We start from the raw sequence: 15,553 nt of genomic DNA, 5'->3' as shown, positions 1-15,553 counted from the left end.
CACTTACGATACACAACATGTTCATCATTATGTGCATCGTTAGCAGGTTCAGTAGGCTTAGGTGAGTCAAACACATATTCCAGCTTCTCCACCCTGAGAACAATTCTCAAGTTTCGAAGCCAGTCAGGGAAATTAGGACCAGTCAACTTGTGAGCATCTAGTATACTCCGGAGTGATAGTGCAGAAGACATAACGAATATAGTAAATCTGTAAATGATAAACACATAACAACACTTAGCAAATATTCAATTTTATTTCAAAAACACTATATGAATTGGGTCTTTATTCATAAGTGACTCCCACTAGTTTATCTAATTTATACACCCCCTAAGTGAAAATTAGGCATTCATAATGCTAGTGGGAATAGGGATCCTACATTCCATTACACAACCTCGGCTGTAGCACGAAACGTCATGTGATGTTCAATAGGCAGACAACTCTTGTCAATTACATCTTATGTTATTCCCTAATATAATTTTAGCCTCTTGAATAATTGAGTCACGACTGTGGCACGACAAACTCAATATTCTAAGTCAAGTCTAACCCAACATTCCGTACAATTGAATCAGTCTCCAACGGCCCACGGCTGTGGCACGTAACGACCTTTAGATTCTAATTCAATGTACACATCTCTATGTAATAGACAAGTATTTCTTATTTCGAAAACAAAGCCCTCGGCTGTAGCACGAAACGACAATGATTTAAAAAATAAGAACCACTTTCTATCATGTTGGAAGGCTATGACCGACACAAGCCCGTTGTGTCATTGGCCAATAACTACTTGATATTTTTTAATTTTAGAGGGATTATATTACGTTACAATCATAATCATATTATAAAGAGATTCTTCCTTTTAAATTAAATATTTCAAATCAATAATCGATAATCAAATGATTCTCAGATCGGGTGGAGCATTGTCAAGAGGCGTCACTTAATAATCCTTTCTTACAGATAGAAATCTGTTGTTGACAGAATCATCCTTTCTTTCAAAATTAAAAATTCATATTTAATTGCGTGTTTCATAAACACAAGAATCTCATGATTGTATTCATAATATTATTGTCAAGGCAAGAAACGATTCCTATTCTAGATTTTCTAGAGCACGCCTTATATTGATTTAAATTCACCTAAATCTATCATCACATGGTAAATATAGGCATATATCTCATATATAAAAATAAATAAACAAGTAAGAATGCTAGTAATATCATGTCACACATTGATATAATGATGTATAGATTTATTATAGCATTTAAAAGCAATTAAAACAATTAAAACATGCTTTAAAACACTTTCGGGAATATAAACAGTTCAAAACTTTTATATAAAAAATATTTGACCACTCCATTAGATCCGTCTCGGAAAAACGAATCCAACGATATATTGCACGCCCAAAACGGAGTTACGAAACTCCCAAAAAATCAAATTTAATGTGGACATACGGGCTATAACGCATGTACGTAATGCGTTACAACACTGTTGAGCCATTTACGGGTGTAACGCATTCCGTAAATGCGCAACAGTGTGTAACGCATTCACGGAATGCGCAACACACCCCCCCCCCCCCCGCCCCGCGTGCGCTGCACGCGCCTGCAGCAGGCGATAACAGGTTTTCAATTTTTTTTTTTTTGTTTTTACTCCCTGCCGTGATTGTCTGCTTCCATCCGGCTGTTACAAAAAAAAAATTGTAACCCCTTTCCTTTTACTCCCTCCCTTAATAACTCCTTATTAATTTATTATTTTAATTTTATTATTAATAAATTAATTAACATTTAATTAATAAATTAACAAAAATCAAAATAATATGATTTCTCAAATCAGGGAGTAGCAGAAAAATACCAAATCAGCCATGAGTCCTTGTGAAAATTTTAATCATAATTATTCACATGCATAATTATTTCATGAATTTTAATTAAAATAATTTTTAAAAATTCATAACAAATAATCTACACATCACAAAATTATGAAAAAAATACCTAGACAATCTACAACACTTGTAGAACCCAGATCAGTAGTCAAAATCTCATGCAAAAATTATTTCGAATTAATTCATAATTAAATCCAAATAAACTTGCAAAAATCATAATAAATCCATACATGCATAAAAAAATCTGAATTTTTTTATATGAATCTCTATATGCAGAACCTAGCTCTGATGCCAATGAAGGAATTTACGGATGTGCGGAAGCGTGAAATAATAATTATTCCGTAAAAACCATATACCGCACATATAGAAATACGTATAAAAGGGAAAAACTGAGGAATCAAAACCATACCTCGTGAATCGAAGCTTTATAAAATTGGAGTGCTAGCAGTTGCTCCTCAGTGTGTGAAGCACTCTACCGGTATCCACCAAGAACGATCCGCTTCGATGAACCTTTTTATAAAACTAAGCTTTTATAAAATGGAGTTTTTGGGAGAGAGAGAGAAGAAGAAGATGGAGGCTAGGGTTTTCACAAAACCAAAATTGTGTATCTTGTCCAAATGAGCCATCCATCTCATTCTATTTATAGGACTCTCCTAGGATTTTATAATATATCTTTATATATTTTAACCCCCACATTTTATCTTCATAAAATGCTTTAATAATAATTAAAACTATTTTAATCATTATTTCTTTTTCTTAACTATTTATAAAAATAATTCTCTCTCTCATTATTCGTCAAAGGAAACATTCTTTTATGGTGTGACCCTGTAGGTTCAATATTATGCCGGTAGTAGAAATAAATAATAATAAACTTTTTATTAATTATTTATATGAATATTAAAATTCACTAAATATAATTAACTGATTAATTATATTTATTCTACATCGTGAGTGATGCTTCTCAATATATCGCGACTATCCGGATAATATTAATTCACTGCTTAGAATACCAAGAACCTGTCAGTGAATAGTTACCGTACAATGAATTCCTTCTACCCTTATAATATCCCGATTAAATACAAGGCATGGATCTTGTGTCAAGCCTATCGAATTTAATCATATGATTTCTTATTCATAATGCAAAGTTCATATTAATGCAAATTAGAAACTCCTTTATAATTTCATACACTCTGGCCAGAGATTCCAGAACTCGCATACTAAGAATAACATAGGATATTCTCTTCCTATACTGGAAGGGGTAGATCATCTATTGATGTTAACTATCTCTATACACAAATCCCTATGCCCATAATAGACCTAATGGATGTCCTTGAGACTAAGGACTAAACCAAAGCACAGTTCATTATATATAAGATACCTTTAACGATCTCAAGTCTAAGGACACTTGTACAACTATCACTCAGTGAATAACTATTGACACGTGAGTAATCTCCATTAGTTGTTCAACTTATCAAGTCATGTTCAGTGAACTTATTCCCTAATAAGCACCTACATACCAGCTATAGTGTCACCACACAAATGCCTATGAGAACAGACATCCTCCTGAAGGGAGCAAGCATAGTATGTACCAATCTTTGCGGATCCACTAACATCCGATTAGTTATCCTATGATCAGGAACTGTTTAAGTCCAGAGTTATCATCTTCTAGATCTCACTATTATAATCTCATTATAATTCTAGAAGCTTTACTCTAAACTATGGAACATCTTATTTAATACACTTTAAATAGATAAAGCCCATAAAAATATAACAAGTCTTTTATTAATTCAAAATGAAATCAAATAGGAATACAAGAAAGTTCTTCCTAACTCATCATACATGATTGGATTTAGGACAAACACTTTCATTGGATATATAATATATGGCCTGGTAATAGTTAAGTATATGAGTTGTCCAACTAACCTTCTATAAGATGATGCTTCTCCAATAGATAATGTCATTGTAATATATGATCTAAGATTATGTTGAGCCTCCATTGTAATAGTACTTGGTCTTGCAGTTAACATTCCAGTATTAGTCAATAGATTCAAAGCATATTTTTCTTTGATGCACATAAACTCCTGACTTATATATGCTTATTTGACAAAAATTAGACACCATATTTGAGTGTAAAATTCAGTTTGCTGACAGAATTTAGGATAAAATGAAATGCCGGAACAAGTAGCACATCATACAGAATCAGGTCAAAATTTAAATGAATAAAACCTTTCAGTTTAACTTTTGTTTGGAAACCATTTGGAAGATAGATATCAATATTACATGGAGTAATATTGCTTAACAAATTATGACAATAACATGTTATATGGTATGTAGCCCCTGTATCTATTATCCAACCAGTAGAAGAGTGACTATTGACTAAACACACAGAAGACATGTAATAGCAGGAGTGAGATGATGTACCTGACTGAGGTACTTCAGAGTTTAGAGTAGAATTAACTCCTTGATTCAGTAGATTCAGTAACTATTGATACCGAGAATGAAAGAGAGTAGCATTTGTAGCAGTGGATGCAGATGCATCAGAGTCCTGACTGTTCTGATTTCCTCCAGTGTTATCAGTAGAAGCAATCTTTGATTCAATGTTTGAACATGAAGCTGTTGCAGTAAGTTGAGCTATTACTTAGCTATTACTTTATCAGTATTTGTCACAACCCTTGTTCTATCAGGGAAACCAATAAGATGGAAACACCTATCCCATGTATGATTTGTACCATGGCAGTATGAATATTCCATAGTACCTCTTATAGTTTCACCTCTCCTAAACTTAGGCTTTCTTTCCCCTTTCATAAGATTAGGCTTAAAATTCATGTTCTATACATATTTGGTCATTAACACTGCAGATTCAATAGCACTTTGCACCATATTTATGTGGTTTCTCTGCCTTTCCTCTTGTTAAAGAAGATCTAAAACTTATGTCAACTTAGGCACATGATTCATCATGAGCAGTTGTCCTCTGATATTAGTATAAAGTTCATTCAATCTCATTAAGAACTATGTGACTTTCATCACCTCATCATATTCCTCTAACTGAGACTTTGCTTTGCAGATACATACACAGGTACATTTAGGCACATTTGAGCATTCACAAAGTCATCCAACATCTTGAACTTTGTGTAATAGACATATACATATAGAGTTTCTTGATTTAATGCACTTAAGGCTCTCTTCAGTTCAAAAATTCTAGGATCATTACTCTGTGTATATCGCACATGAATGTCATTCCACACATCAACAACAAGAGGTATAAGCACACGACTTGATCTAATTTCAGCTATAATCGAATTGAGTATCCAAGTAATGATCATATCATTACATCTTTTCTAATGATCAAAATAAGCAGAAGTTTAATTCGATATCTTAAATTTTCCATTCACAAATCCTAGTTTATTCCTAGCAGATAGTGTTAGTGACATGGATCGTCTCCATTCATTGAAGTTTTCACCATTAAAAGGTGCAGTAACAAGAATTAAACATGATGTTTGTATGAATGTAAGTACATAGGATGACTGGCTTCAAATGATACTGAGTGATACTCGCTTTCTATATCAGCTCCATGTTATTGTTGTTGTTGTTGTTGTGAGTTATGACCTATATTTTCTTATGTATGAGGCGTATCATCAAAGAATCACCATAATTATCTGCAGATTTTGAAGGTTTTGGTTGAAAGATTGATTAGAGTTTAATGTCTTGTAGTTGTTTGAAGATTTGTCTAACAAAATCTATGACCTATATTAAGAAATTATGAAATTTAGCTATGTATGAGCTTCGATCTTGAAGCTTTAATGGCGGAAAATAATGTAACAAACTCAATCACAAGGATGAGTTTGTTATATAGAGATAAATTGCTCTGATACCATGTAGAAATATAAAAATGAGAAAAAGTCAACTAAACTTTCATATTAATCAATGAGAAGAGTACAAGTTTATATACAACTGAGGTTCTAACTAATTTTCAATGTACAATTACTGAAATAACCTTATTGTACACTTTACTTTTTATACTTCTATATTTCAACAGCTTGGTTAAACCCGCACAGCTCGTATGAGCTCATTGACTCACAAGTCTCAATGCTGGTTACGAATCACCATCTCCTGGTCCAAATTTGGCCTGAGCCGTACTCGTTACTCCTCCGTGCCGGTTCACTGTTCATGTTTATAATGTCCAATTCATGATCGATCCGGCCCGAACCGCATAAACCGCACAAATGGCCAACTCCATATCTCACGTCCTCCAACATTTAAATGAAAGAGCACAATAAAAAATAACGTGTGGGTTTCATTGTGCAACAAATGCTTACTCTATACTCTTTCCCCATTAACAAGAGGATTTTAACATTACCAAATCCTTTTATATCAGAGTGCCACATTTTATTTAACATCTTTATGTACGTTTATTTTTATCTTATAAAAAGTTCATAATGAATTTTAGCACTATTCTTAAGCAACTAGTAAGAATTACCAACATAATTATAAGCATTTTTTCGTGACATCAATTTTACTTATAAAATAACTTTATCATGTCTGACATCAATTTTTCGTGTTAAATTCTATGGCAAGAATTTATCATGAAAAAATTATTACGAGTGACGATCAAGAAACATGACCTTCAGTCTACGATTAGACCCGACAGTTTTGTACACGACACGACTTGCACGATACGAAACGACAAAAAAATTTAGTGTTTGTTTGCCTTTTTAGTACACGACACGAAAATACACGAACACGAAAGTACACGACCGAGATTTAGTATCTCTTTTATGTTTTCTCTTCGAGTACATGACACGGCACGAAGTATACGATATAAATAAATAGTAATAATTTTAATTAATATATGTATATTTATAATATATGTATGCATATTTATTTTTAAAATAATTACTTAATTTTATAATATGTATATAAATGTGATCTAAATATACTTTTTAATATATTTTGTATAATTTTACCTAAAAATCTTATATTTTTATTTATTTATTTTAATCAATAATATTATTCAATATTTTACGAAAATTACGACACGAAACGACACGAAACAACACGAAACGAAAGTATACGAACACGAAAGTACACGAACCCTTAACATATCGGTTTTGTATTTGCCTTAAAGTATACGAAACACGAAAATATACGACACGAAAGTACACGAAAGTATATGACACAAACGAATTTCCAGGTCTATCTACGATACAAGATCACAAGTTTAATTAATAAAAATTAATGAAATAAAATTATGTTAGATTTTGTAAAAGGAATCATGAACTCATAATAGTTCAATCAAATTTATCTAAAATAACTTATAATAGAATGAAATTAAAAATCAAATTTTTAAAAAAAATTGGAAGTTCTACATTTCTAAATTTTTTATATATGATTAATGTTTTTCTTTAATATCAAATTGTTTATTTCTTAAAGCAAGATTTGAAATTATTTATGAAATGTTATAGTAAAATCAATAATTTTATTATGACCTAAATAGGTGGATAGATAAAAATAAGGGTCGTTTGGTTTCTAATTTCGTTTAATCCAACTTTATACATAATGTTTATTTCTTTAAACCCATTTGTTTATTTCTTTAAACCCATTTCTCGTAACCTCAAGTTACGGCTTTTATTATTCAAAATGGAGTGTGGGAATAAATGATTAATATAAAATGATTAAATGAATTAATAAATTAAAATATGCATTAATATAAATGATTAATAAATTAAAATATACAAAATGATTAATAAATTAAAATATACATAAATAATAATTAAATGAATATTATAAATGAGAGTTAACCCCTCCAACCGGACCCACCCCATACTAATTCTTGAACTAAGCCACCCCAGTATATTCAACTTCGGATTTCATGATCACGAGGTTAATATACACACACATCCGTGCATATACACACAGCGGCGGAGCCAGCACAAAGGGGCCAAATTTTGTTCTTAAACAAAGTTCAACAATTTTTAAAGTTTTATAAATTTCAAGCTTTAAAACATGCAACAAATAAAAGCTAAACACATAACTGGATTAGTATTGTAACAGTCAGAATGCGTTGACCCATTTTTTGCTAATCAAATCTCATGGGCTTTTGACCCTTTAGTAATAATCATGAATGGATATGAGTTTAGAACTTAGAATAACATAAACTTGGGCTCAGGGGCGGACGCAGGGGCCAAAATTTTTTATAGAATGTTTTTGGGATCCTTCACGGATAGCCATTTCATATCCTGCGATCATAACATTCCAGCTTATTAAACTTCTATACAACATCTTATCGAACACCCGAGCTGCTTCATATATTCTATCACACCTTGCATACATATCTACCAAAGAGTTCCCAATAACAGGATATCATTCAAACCCTTTTCTACAACACAACCCATGAATCTGCATCCCCGTATCCACAACCTCTAAAATCCCACACGCTTTTACATTCGTGGACAAAGTGAACTCATTCGGATTCACTTCCGAAGAACCCATTTCTTTAAAAACATCCAATGATCCTTTGGCATTACCTTGCTGTAAAAACCCATACATTAAACAAGTCCAAAAAACCACATTCCTATCTAGCATTCTGTCAATCACCTTACGTGCCATATCCATTCTTCTACATTTTCCATACATATCTATAAGATCATTGTTTATCATCGCAAAATTGAAGAAAATACATGCTGAAATTTAATGTCGGTTTTAGATTTATTCTCAGGTACACGACACGAAATGAAAGTATATGAAATAAATAAATAAATATATTTATCATAATTATATGAGTACATATATTTTATAATAATATTTTAAATCTGTTTTTTACAAAAAATAGATACAAAATAAATTCAAATTTGAATTTTACAAGACTTGAATGTACTTGAATTTGTATCACTGATTGACTTAAGACTCTCTTACTAAAAATAAAATATTTAAATATAAATTAAATTATTTTTAATTTTAAATTAAACGAAACACGATACGGAACGTATATGAACGCCAAATCAAACAAAACAAATGTTCAGTTGGGATTTGAATTAGACATTCACACGAAACAAGTCCAACACCGCTTTAGTGATCCCAACTCCACAGGTTTTATAAAATTTTATTATTTAATATAAAATGGCATTCGCAGCACCTACTCTTTCGCGGGGTTCTTCGTTTTTGTCTAAAAAATCGCAACTTTCTCAGACAAAGGCTCACTCTTTGTAATTGTTGCTCAAAAGAAAGCTAAAAAGACCCGAAAGGTTTGATTTTTAAACATTCTTTGAAACATTTTAGTAATCTTTAGAATTTAAATTATGTCATTAAATAGTTGTATATGTTTTCTTGATATAATTATTGTTTGGCGAGTCAGATTATATTCAAGGAGGATGTGGGAAAGAAAGGGCAGCTTTTGGATGTTAAAGCTAGTTTTACAGGAATTTTCTGCCCAAATTGTCACTACTACTAAGTAATGCATTTTCAAGTTCTATCTCTTTGTTGGGGTTGTTGATTTTTGTTAATTTTGCTTTTATTCCTGTTTGGGCTTTTTTTGTGTCTTTTTGAGTAGACGCTTAATATGTATAACATACATTTAATCATGTTTTATGCTTATATGCTGATACATCCCCTCATCGAAGTTGAGAGTCAAGACTGTTGGATCAGAAGGTGCGGTTACCATGATAATTTACCATTTACCAACTTTTTAAAAATCTTAAGGTTCTTTAGGTGGTAGGATGAGAAGAATTTCTAGATTAAAAGGAAGGAAGGTGACTTGATATATTTATCATGCTCATGTTTTAGCATGTCTTGCTCTTTGTTAGCTTTGGACATTGTTGGCTAGTCGACAAATTGTCAACTAATCCTCCCACTAGTATACTTGTTAGCTTTGGACAATGTTGGCTAGTCGACAAATTGTCAACTACTCCCTCCATCCCTTTTTGGTTGTAACATTTCTATTTTTAGAGGTCAAATTGACTAATTTTTTACCAAAGATTAAAAGTCACCCTTATATGATTTTAAAAAAATGAAAATTATATATTAAACTAGATTAAATTAAAAACTTCAGTCAAACTTTGGTCAATTTGACTGCACAAAAGTCAAATGTGACAACAAAAAGGGGACGGAGGGAGTATTTGTTTTCCTGAGCTATGTTAACCGGTTAATTGCTTTGTGAATTTTTGTTGTTGTTAGATAAATATAATCTGCACAAACTATATAGGAGATAGAGTTTTATATTATGTGGCATCCAACATTTGCAAACTCTCATAGTGTCAAAAAACCCTCATCTATTTTATCAAATATTATATATACCTTGTGATTGTTAATGTTGGTAAAGTATTTGATTAGACCTGCTGAGTGCTGGCTTGTGGTAGAAGACATTTCAATTTGATGCTTATATGCTACCTTCTACATTCTTGTTGCAGGGATGTGGATGACAACTTGTATCTATGCTATGAGTAACCCTTTTTAGAGAGCCTTTTTTGGCTAAATGGATAATAGCAGAGAAAAGAAAAAAACTAAACAATATCACTATGGAAAACCATAATAAACTATAAAATTAATCTTCAAAACTGAAGATTGAGAATAGAAAGAAGCAACCTTGTAGGAAGAAAACTCATGTTTATGTAGTACCAGTAGAAAGCTAACATTTCCTACCTTATTAAAGCTTTAAACATATTTACCCCAAAGTTTGACATGATTACTTTACTTTGCATGTTATTTGAAAGTGATAATGTTTCTGGTAATTTACGTTATGAGTTTCAAAAGCTCTTATGGTTTGTGGCTAACTGTCAGATACTTGAAGCAGTTTAATTACCTTATTTTAATTAATAAGTCAGAGAAATGAAGATGTAAGATGAGAGAGAAGCAAGGGGTAACTAAATATGCATGACTTGTTTCCCTTTTTTGTCTCATATTTATGTGCAAATGATTTGGTAGTTATATAAAATTTCATGATATATATGTTCTTATACATATTGTATGTCAATAGTGTCGGTAGAAGCAGTCATGAAGCCAGATTTATGGTAGGGATGACAATTTTACCCGACCCGACGGATACCTGACCCTTTCCGATCCATATGGATTTACCCGAACCCGATTTTTTGAATTTGGATTTGGATCTTATTTTTAGACCCGAAAGAGTTTGGATTTGGATCTAAATACTGAATCGATACCCGACCTGAAACCCGAAATCCGTTCCAAAACCCGATCTGAACCCGAAACTCGAAAAAAATCCGATGACATATTCTTATCTTACATAATTTTATAACAATAATACATGATTTATATACATCAAATATATAGATTTAATGTTTATAACCAGGTCGTTGGATGATTAGCGATGATTAAATCATATTTGACGCTAATATTGAATTATCTAAATATGAAGAGTATTATTTTTTTAGTTAAACAAGCGCGCACACACGAGTAAGTCGAACTTTTAACCTACATTTAGGAAAGTAAGAATCCTACCTCTACAATATATTAAGTACTATTTTTGTATTCTTAACATTAAAAAAAACGTGTTACCTAACATATTTACTGTTGGTGCGGTTCGGACCCGGGAGTTTTAGTAGTGTATAATTAATAATATAAATATATGTTGTTGGCGGAGTTCAAACCCTGATCACTTGATTAAAAAGATCTGACGGTCATAAATGAGGATAACCGAACCAACCAAAAAAAGGCACCTAATTATACCCCATTCTGGTTATTATAGTATAGTATAGATTAAAATCCGATCCAAATTTTAGGCCTATTAGTCTAATTTAATTTTAGATCTTAATCCTTATCAAATTTTAATCATGTTATTCTATTATTAATCTAAGTCTAAAAATTACGGGATATTACACATGTTTGGAAAGAGAGGAACCACGGAATCCACAACTCTGGCCTGGGTCATTCGACTCTAGTTGTTAGTAACATTATCAGGAGTTGTAAAGACCCTTCTCTACTATTGTTAATTCTGTAGGTGGCATACTTAGTCTTAAGTGTCCACTATAGTTTTTGATGACCCGCGTGGTTTTTGTTTCCCTTTTATAGATTGATGACTGGGGTATGCTTCTTTTATTAATGTAGCTGGTTTTCTCTGCAAATATAATATTTTATCTAGTCAAAAAGAAACATTTTGTAGCCTTCTTACTGCCTATGCACCATGATTATCTTTGAACATGAATATGAACCTATAGAGCATAATCAAGGGAATTATTAATTTGAGTAATTGATTTTTGATATTGTTTATTATGCTATTGATTTGATACACAACTTCACTATTGATTTGATTGAAAGCAGAACAGTACTAATTTAAGGTGTAGCAGAACACCACACAGGCACACATACTGATTACTGCATTTAGGATTCTTATTCAAATTATCTCCTTGCTGTTATACCTAATTTCAGGGATATCGACAAAAGTATTGTCACTCTTCCGGATATTAGAGAAACGGGAGATTATGTGGCAGAATTGACGCATCACCCCTGAAGTGTCAGCTAGGGTGAGGTTGACAGTATTTGGAAATTAAGGCATGCATCTTCTGGGGGCTTCATATTGCACAACAATTCACATTGCATTCGGGGGCAAAAGGTAATTTATGCCTTTGTATCTGCATCCATTTTAACATTGTTAAAATTACACAAAAAACTGAAATTCGTTAATGATGGCTATGATGCTGAAAGACGTGTGGTTCTATATGTCGTGCAAGCAATTTTGTAGATTAATTTGCTTTTTAAGCAGTGTTTGGTTTGAAAGTAAGGACTATTCCTTGCACATGCTGATTCTTGGTATATTGACACCTCGGGCTCCATATGTAGCTTAATTTTGTCACATCGGAAGAAATATGTGTCAACAAAATGATGCGCTTATATATTATTATCATTTTTTGGAGAGGCATTCTGAGATCCTACGCGAATGGCTCTATAGTTTGTCTGAACGTTGCCTTTAATGACACCTGTTATAATTTTTGATAATATGACGTATTAAATTTATTTGATAACTCGAGAAATGAAGTGGACACTTATGCTTTGTTTAATCGGAAAGAAAGGGACGGGGTAGGACTTAAAAAATGAAGTTAGAAGCGATGGATAGAAAGAGAGTACAAAATTTTATGTTACCGTGTGAAAGATATGACTAGATGTAAAAATGAGAATTTGTTTCTAGAATGAAGAGATTGACATCTAGTTTGTGTTTGTATGAATGGAATGGAGGAATAAATGCATATTACCAATATTTAATCGCAAAACAGTACAAATTTCAGCAGCTAAGGGAGAGAGTACATATTTCATATTGTTCTCACCTCATTTTGTTTCATCTACCATATGGAGTGTAATTTCGGTTATATGCACCGCATTATACCCAAGCAGCACAGACATGTTTGAGTTTGTTAAAACTTAGCTTGTGGTTGGTTTTAGGAGACTCGGGTTATTGATCCGTTCGGATCGGTTACAAATCCTCACAAAGGAGTTGCTTAAAATCATCCCTTTTACTACCAAAATCTATTTGATGTTGTCAAAGATATCTATTTCAAGATCAAATAAATGGTCTTCTTTTTTGGTTAACTTTTTCTTTCAAGAAATAGATATCTGTAACCAGATTCACCAACAAAACTGTTGCCCAACATGTGGCTGGTCGTGAGGCTTGAGGCCCAGTATTTAGCGGTTTAACAATCCAACTTGAGTTGATTAACCTGTCAAAAATGAAACGAAAAGAATTTTTTTAGTGAATTTTCAGTTCTTATCTGAAACAAGGGCTAACCATCAGTCGTCATGTTATGATGCCAAGTTGTTAGGACTCTAAATTTTATATGAACGACTTAGATAGAAAATTACAGTTATTGTCTTTATTTCTGTGCAAATACAAGTCTCATTAATTTTTCTTCTGTTTTCTTCATTGTCTCCTTTGGCGCAGGAGGACACTCTTGAGTCTTGAATACATATTGGTCGACAAAGAATTTCTCAACATAGTGAATGAGTAAGCCCTTCATTATTATTATTTTTTTGTAACATTTAAAGATAGTAATGCGAGATCCACCGTCAGCGATATCTGTTTTGTTGATACCTTATGACATTAGCCAGTTGTGATTGTACTAGGATCATATCTTTTGTTTTCTCATCTAATCAAAGTAAACTTTTAGATTCCGTGAATGACTACAACATTAGAAACTCAGGTGCAAGCACATTTATTGAGGCAATGAAATTGGTAGTAAATTCTATTTAGTTTTTTTGTTTCTGTCATCTCCAAATCCTTGTTTGAGGTTGAAAAAAATTGTAAACTGATATTGCATCCAACTAGACCAGGCAATTCGTTCGTGTCATGTATTTTTGTTTCGTATACTCGTTTTTCGTGTACTTGAGTTCTAAGCCCAGGCATGATCCATTTAGAGTTAGTGCAATTTCGTGTTCGTGTACCTTCTTGTTGTGTGTTTTCGTGTCGTGTTTTCGTGTAAAATTGAATATTTATATATATAGATAAATAAACGAAAATATAAGATTTTAATGTAATAAATTTAATATATATATATATGTATATATAAAAATCGTATTTACATACAATATTAAAAGATCATGTATTATTATTATTATACAAATAAATATACATATATCTGTTATAAATGTACATATATTTATCATAAATATTATTATTTAAATATAAAATTTTCATCGTGCAACCCATCCCTTGTCGTGCACCCCAAGGATAAACACAACACCGACATTAAATCTCGGTCGTGTAGTTTCGTGTCATGTACTCAAAATGTAAACACAAACACTAAATGTCCGTGTCGTGTAGTATATTGACAGGTCAGCATCCAACAGACTCAAGTTGATGGAACATTTATGTTCTTATGTTGTCCACTTGTAAACATATCTATGAATCGTTTTACTTATTTCTAATAATTTTGAAATACAACTGCGTCTCTTATTGGGACCTAAGAATGTCGTGTAATGCAATACAACATTAATAAGCAAGGTATAAAATTTGATAACATCCATGGCTAGGTGACAGTTCAATGTTTCAGTTGGTCCAAACGTTGAGTGACTGCACTACTAGTAATTCTGATAACCACTTAAAGGATGTTGCAAATGTGTTTTTTGTTGCTAGCACTATTAACACAATCCTTAAGACATCCATGAGGAGAATTGCATCACACTTCACTCTTATTGATTGAAAATCGTGCATTATATTGCTATTAGCTTCTGTGGTAGTTAACGATTAGCGGTAGTTAACAATTATGTCCTTTATCAAGGAAAATATTCAACATAGTCCCTTTCAAGTTTCAAACACTATGGAATGTAGCTGCACAGCTAATTGCATTTTGCATCCCTTAATTTTGTCCGTTCTCAGTTTGGTAATTTCTGGAAATGAACTATATCTCCTAACTTTTGTCCTCACTACAGTTTGCACCCTTTTGACCAAATTTCGGCAATTTGCACTGGTTACGTTTTGAGTTGCCCAAATCCTGGAAATAAAGAGCAATGAGTTATCATTTAAGGTTTATTAGTGACACATAGGACGATGTTACTTGTTTCCAAGTTGTTGAAAATGAAGTATAGAACTACAGATATGTAAGAATAAAGATGCAAATTGTAGCGGAAACAAAGACCGGGAGATGTACCGAAACTATGAGTGGTGAAGTGCCAATGAGTCAAATAAAGGATGCAAATTGTAATTTACTTGGTATAAATGACGTGAATATCTTCTTATGTATTTTAGGC

At 32.3% G+C, this 15,553-nt stretch overlaps 1 long non-coding RNA gene across 1 annotated transcript; it reads left to right on the top strand.

Annotated features, from left to right (window-relative positions):
• The first annotated feature begins 8,905 nt into the window (after positions 1-8,905).
• On the top strand, positions 8,906-14,048 carry LOC141705936 (uncharacterized). The gene is made up of 4 exons (XR_012568537.1): positions 8,906-9,108; positions 9,219-9,314; positions 12,245-12,428; positions 13,749-14,048. It is a non-coding gene; the product is annotated as an uncharacterized LOC141705936 (long non-coding RNA).
• Positions 14,049-15,553: the final 1,505 nt, after the last annotated feature.

This window comes from Apium graveolens, chromosome 2, assembly GCF_009905375.1.
Source record: "Apium graveolens cultivar Ventura chromosome 2, ASM990537v1, whole genome shotgun sequence".
NCBI lineage: Eukaryota > Viridiplantae > Streptophyta > Magnoliopsida > Apiales > Apiaceae > Apium > Apium graveolens.
Note: the sequence above shows the minus strand (reverse complement) of the source record. Positions and strands in the feature narration are given on the sequence as shown.